Raw genomic sequence first — 6,000 nt, 5'->3', positions numbered from 1 at the left:
TTACTGTGATTAAATCACTTACTAACCGCATCTGTGGAAAGATATATCCCATTTTACAACTTAAAGTTATATACAACTTTAAAAATGACAATTTAATCAACTTTACAGCTCAAATAATACACAAGTTTTAACTGAAAAAATGTAAGTGCTTTTATAAAATTAACATCTTCACATTTCTGACTTTAAACCCTCCAAAAATTGACCCCATTGACTTCCATTGTAAGTGTCTCACTGGAACACACATTTGTGCTTTTTTAAAGAAAACGAGGAATGAGTAGAATTAAATTTTTGTGGTCATCATCATTATCCCACAAATCCTGTCAATTGAGATTAACTTGTATTGAACCAGAGATATTCCTTTAAAGGGACAGTTCACCCAACAATGAATATTCGTAATTTATTCATCCTCATATTGTTCCAAACAAAAAAGGGGTTCTTTAGCAGAATGTTCACGCTGCTCTTTTTCACACAATTAAACCTGATGGGGACTGAGACTGCCAAGCTCCTACAAGTCATACGATTGTTTTGTGTGAGAAACAAATGAAAACTGAAGTTGCTATCCACTGAAAACTCTCCAATCTCATTTGCGTTTGCATACATTCGAATATGACACATTACGACACGTCGTGCCAGATTTGATGCTAATGTATTCCCTTTTGTTTAAATGAATTAATTTCTCCTTTAACTGATATTTTATTTCATACATTCACATTACTAATTTATTTGCACAATTTCTCATTATACAAGCTATACTGCAATTGCATCGACAGGACAAATGTACAGTTTTTTATCAAAGAAGCACACTAAACTGAAATTGATGCCAAACGCAATTGGTTCCCACGTCTTGCAATTTATTGCAACGCACCACGCTTGAACAAGCCTTTGCACAAACACTAATGAGATTTAAGAGCTACTGCAAAATTATGAATTTTCGTTTTTGTGTGAACTGTTCCTTTAATAGATCAGTGAAATGTAGTTGATACCTGAAAGTGGTCTGATTACTCATACCGTAAATTCGCTGCTCAATCTGTATTTACGAGTTGTTGTTTTTTTTGGGGGGGGGTATCCTGTACCACATCACAATAGACTGTTCACAAAATGTCACACAATGACATGCTTTTTCAAAATGCATTTCATCTTGTGTATTAAAACCCTCTCTCTCTCTCTCTCTCTCTCTCTGACTCCTATTGTTTGTGTGTGTGTGTGTGTGTGTGTGTGTGTGTGTGTGTGTGTGTGTGTGTGTGTGTGCATGAGTGGACAATGTGGGACGTCCTGAGTTGAATTAGGTCACTTCTTCAATCTGAGCTCTGCTGACTCTCTACCCACCCACAACCCCATCTGCCATTCAACACAGAGACACAGCGCCCCCCACTGACTCACAGAGAAAATTGTCAGGTTTCATTCCAGGTTGTTTTTTATCTAGGTGACACAGGGCTAGTTGTCACAAGTGGAAGTTCTAATGTTTTTTAGTACAAATGCTTGTTTATTTAATGATTTTTTTGGATGTTAGTTTCAACACCAAGTTTAAAACACTAAAAGTATAATAATTTGTATTAATTCAATCCTCCAAAGAATTTTTTTTATATAATCTTATTTTTGTAATAGCTCTTGGGTAAACAAACAAACACAATAAAATCACCCTGGCAAACATTAAGACAATATACTGCTGTCTGTATAACTACAATATACGATTAAACAAAAAGATTGAATTGTATTGTCAGGCATTTTTCTTTGGTTGTCCTGAACAATGGTTTGATATTTTTGTGTTAGCGTTCACATTTTTTTTGCTGTTTCTTGAAATGCTTTGAGTTTCATGCAATTTGTTTGACTGTTTACATTTTGCTGATTAGCCTAGGCTACTTTAATGACATTCCTTTAAAGGGACAGTTCACCCAAAAATGAACATTTTCTCATTATTTACTCACCCTCATGATGTCCCAGAAGTGTATGGCTTTCATTCTCCTGCTGAACACAAATAAAGATTTTTTTGAAGTATATCTCAGCTCTGTAGGTTCTTACAGCTCAAGTGAATGGTGACTGAAACTTTGAAGCTCCAAAAAGCACATAAAGGCTGCATAAAAGTCATCCAAACGACTCCGGTGGTTTAATCCATGTCTTCTGAAGTGACATGACAGGTGTGGGTGAAAAACAGATGAATATTACATCAATATATAAAGTCCTTTTTTTTTTTTTTTTTTTTATACAATAAATTCTCCTTAAATTTAAATTTAATTCCCCTCTTAATTTTCATTTTTGGGGGCCTGGGTAGCTCAGCGAGTATTGACGCTGACTACCACCCCTGGAGTCACGAGATCGAATTGAAACTTATATTTTGGTCTATTCTCACCCAAAACCAATTGGATCCATTCAGAAGACATTGGTGAAACCACTGAAGTCTTTTGGGTTACTATTATGCTGCATTGATGTATTTTTTGGAGCTTCAAAGGTCTGGCCATTTCACTTACATTGTATGGACCTACATAACAGTGATATTATTCTGAAAATATTTTTTTGTTTGTGTTCTGCAGAAGAAAAAAAAAGAACAAAAATGAAAGTCATACACATCTTGGATCGAATGAGGGTGAGAAAATTAAGAGAGAATTTTCATTTTTAAACAAACTATCCCTTTAATGGTGCATTCAAGTCACATCAGAATTATCATATTTATGAGATGAGTGTAAATGAACTCCACAGTCCATAAAAATTGGAACACTGAACGAGGGAGTTGAGTCATATTTGTGACCAGAACAGAGACCTGTGGGGGTGGGCTCTTTGCATTTGGGCCAATAAGCAAACACCAAGCAACCACCCAGAACACCCTGGCAACTGCATCGCAATGTGCTGAAACACAGTTAAAATAACTTAGCAGCACAGCAACAACCTGACAACCACCAAGAACGCCCTGGCAACCACATAGCAATGCGCTGAAACAGTTAAAACAACTTAACAAAAGCACAGCAACAACCTGACAACCACCAAGTACGCCCTGGCAACCGCATAGAAATTCGCTGAAACAGTTAAAACAACTTAACAACAGCACAGCAACAACCTGACAATCACCAAGAACACCCTGGCAACTGCTTAACAGTTAAAATAACTTAACAGCACAGCAATAACCTGAAAACCACCAAAAACACCTTGGCAACCGCATAACAGTTAAAATAACTTAACAGCAGCACAGCAAAAACCTGACAACCACCAAGAACGCCCTGGCAACCGCATAGAAATTCGCTGAAACAGTTAAAACAACTTAACAACAGCACAGCAACCATCTGACAACCACCAAGAACACCCTGGCAACCGCATAATAGTTAAAACAACTTAACAACAGCACAGCAACAACCTGACAACCACCAAGATCACCCTGGCAACCGCATAACAGTTAAAATAACTTAACAGCAGCACAGCAATAACCTGACAACCACCAAAAACACACTGGCAACCACATAACAGTTAAAACAACTTAACAACAGCACAGCAATAACCTGACAACCACCAAAAACACATTGGCAACCACATAACAGTTAAAACAACTTAACAACAGCACAGCAACAACCTGACAACCACCAAGAACACCCTGGCAACCGCATAACAGTTAAAATAACTTAACAGCAGCACAGCAACAACCTGACAACCACCAAGAACGCCCTGGCAACCGCATAGAAATTCGCTGAAACAGTTAAAACAACTTAACAACAGCACAGCAACAACCTGACAATCACCAAAAACACCCTGGCAACCGCATAACAGTTAAAATAACTTAACAACAGCACAGCAACAACCTGACAACCACCAAGAACACCCTGGCAACCGCATAACAGTTAAAATAACTTAACAACAGCACAGCAACAACCTGACAACCACCAAAAACACCCTGGCAACCGCATAACAGTTAAAATAACTTAACAGCAGCACAGCAACAACCTGACAACCACCAAGAACGCCCTGGCAACAGCATAGAAATTCGCTGAAACAATTAAAACAACTTAACAACAGCACAGCAACAACCTGACAACCACCAAGAACACCCTGGCAACCGCATAACAGTTAAAACAACTTAACAACAGCACAGCAACAACCTGACAATCACCAAAAACACCCTGGCAACCGCATAACAGTTAAAATAAGTTAACAGCAGCACAGCAACAACCTGACAACCACCAAAAACACCCTGGCAACCGCATAGAAATTCGCTGAAACAGTTAAAACAACTTAACAACAGCACAGCAACAACCTGACAACCACCAAGAACACCCTGGCAACCGCATAACAGTTAAAACAACTTAACAACAGCACAGCAACAACCTGACAATCACCAAAAACACCCTGGCAACCGCATAGAAATTCGCTGAAACAGTTAAAACAACTTAACAACAGCACAGCAACAACCTGACAACCACCAAGAACACCCTGGCGGGAGACTGATCGCACATAACTTCATTATTTCACAGCTTTCATAATGTTTAAGCCTAAACTTATCAAATTCATTAGTCAATAAAAAAAAAGAAAAAAGAAAAAGAAATAAAGAAAAGAAACTCACATGAGCAGTTTCTTGTCTTCTCAGTGGCAACAGAGGACGGATCACGTAATCTGGCCGCGAATCATTCAGATCTCTTTTTGAATCTTTTTGTTCAGTTCAAAGGAATCAAATTTAAAAGATTCAAATTATTCTTTCGATGAATCACACATCACTATCACCGATCTGTATGCATTTTTGCACGTACAGCTGTTATTTTTTTTGTGGTGTAAAGTGAAAGTAAAAGTCCAAAGAAATATTTATACTCAAGTAAAGTATAAATATTAAAAAGCTGTACTTAAGTACAGTAACGAAGTATTTGTACTTCGTTACTATACACCTCTGAACTTATCCCATATAATGTGACAACATGCCCCTCAATACGTGTATTCTTCCAATTTACTATTGGGGGGCTGTGCACACACAAACACTTTAATCCAGTTTTTAAGCTTTTTTACCCCCTATTGTTTATTATGCTAAATATAAGGACTACAGCCTAGTTCTAAAATATATTTTCTGCATTTGTTTTTTTGTATTTTTTTTTTTTTTTGTTTTGTTTTGTATTTTATTTTTTTATATAAAATAAATAAATTATGGTTTAAAAATTATTGCATTATTAAAAACTTACTGAATCTGAAAATAAACCTCATATAATTCTTAAAATTCAGGTGTATCTTGACAAATTTTGGTAGTAGCGTACATTTTAGTTTTGTTTATTGTTATATAAACAACTATAGGAGTTTTTGCAAGCTACAGCTCCAGTTTCTTGATTCCCTGTAATACATTGTGTCTAAAATACGTCTGCAACCGTTCAGGTGTGCTAGTGGTGTTTATTTGGTGTTACTTGTTGGTCGATCTAATAATGATAAAAATACGTTTAAGCTGAATACATCTCCAGCACTAGTATAGGCCTATACATAAAATACTTATATCTTTTCAAGGTGGTCAACATCAGTTTGGCTCAGTCTTGAATTTAGCAAGTAGACAGTGACTTAGAAAACATTTCAGCATCTTTCAACACAAACAGAAGCATCTTTCTGGATGAAGCAGTGATTCATTTGATTCCAGACCAGTAATCAGTAGGCCTATAAAGCAAAAAGACATGCGGTCCTGCTGCAATATTCTTAATACCGCGCCTGCACCAATTTACTCTTAAGTGGCCTTTCAGTTTTTTTATCTAATCAAAACTTATTCACTCCATCTCAACATCTCTAGCTCTCTTTCTCTCTCTCTCTCTCTCTCTCTCTCTAATGTAAAGGGCTCATTGGCAATCTTTCCAGCTAACTGGGCCTGCTGTCAATCTCTGTTGCCATGCAGATGGTTGCAAGTGAAGGTTTGTTTACGGGAAATGTTTGTTAGTTTTGAGTGAACCTTGATTAGTTGCTCTGATAACATTATTTTACTTCATTTTTCATCTGAGTAATATTGTCGCACAGCATCAACACACAACCATCATTTTTCAGTTTATTATTCAGAAAAACAAC

Source organism: Myxocyprinus asiaticus, chromosome 12 (genome assembly GCF_019703515.2).
Source record: "Myxocyprinus asiaticus isolate MX2 ecotype Aquarium Trade chromosome 12, UBuf_Myxa_2, whole genome shotgun sequence".
Lineage (NCBI taxonomy): Eukaryota > Metazoa > Chordata > Actinopteri > Cypriniformes > Catostomidae > Myxocyprinus > Myxocyprinus asiaticus.
The sequence above is the reverse complement of the archived record's forward strand: the minus strand, read 5'-3'. Positions refer to the sequence as shown.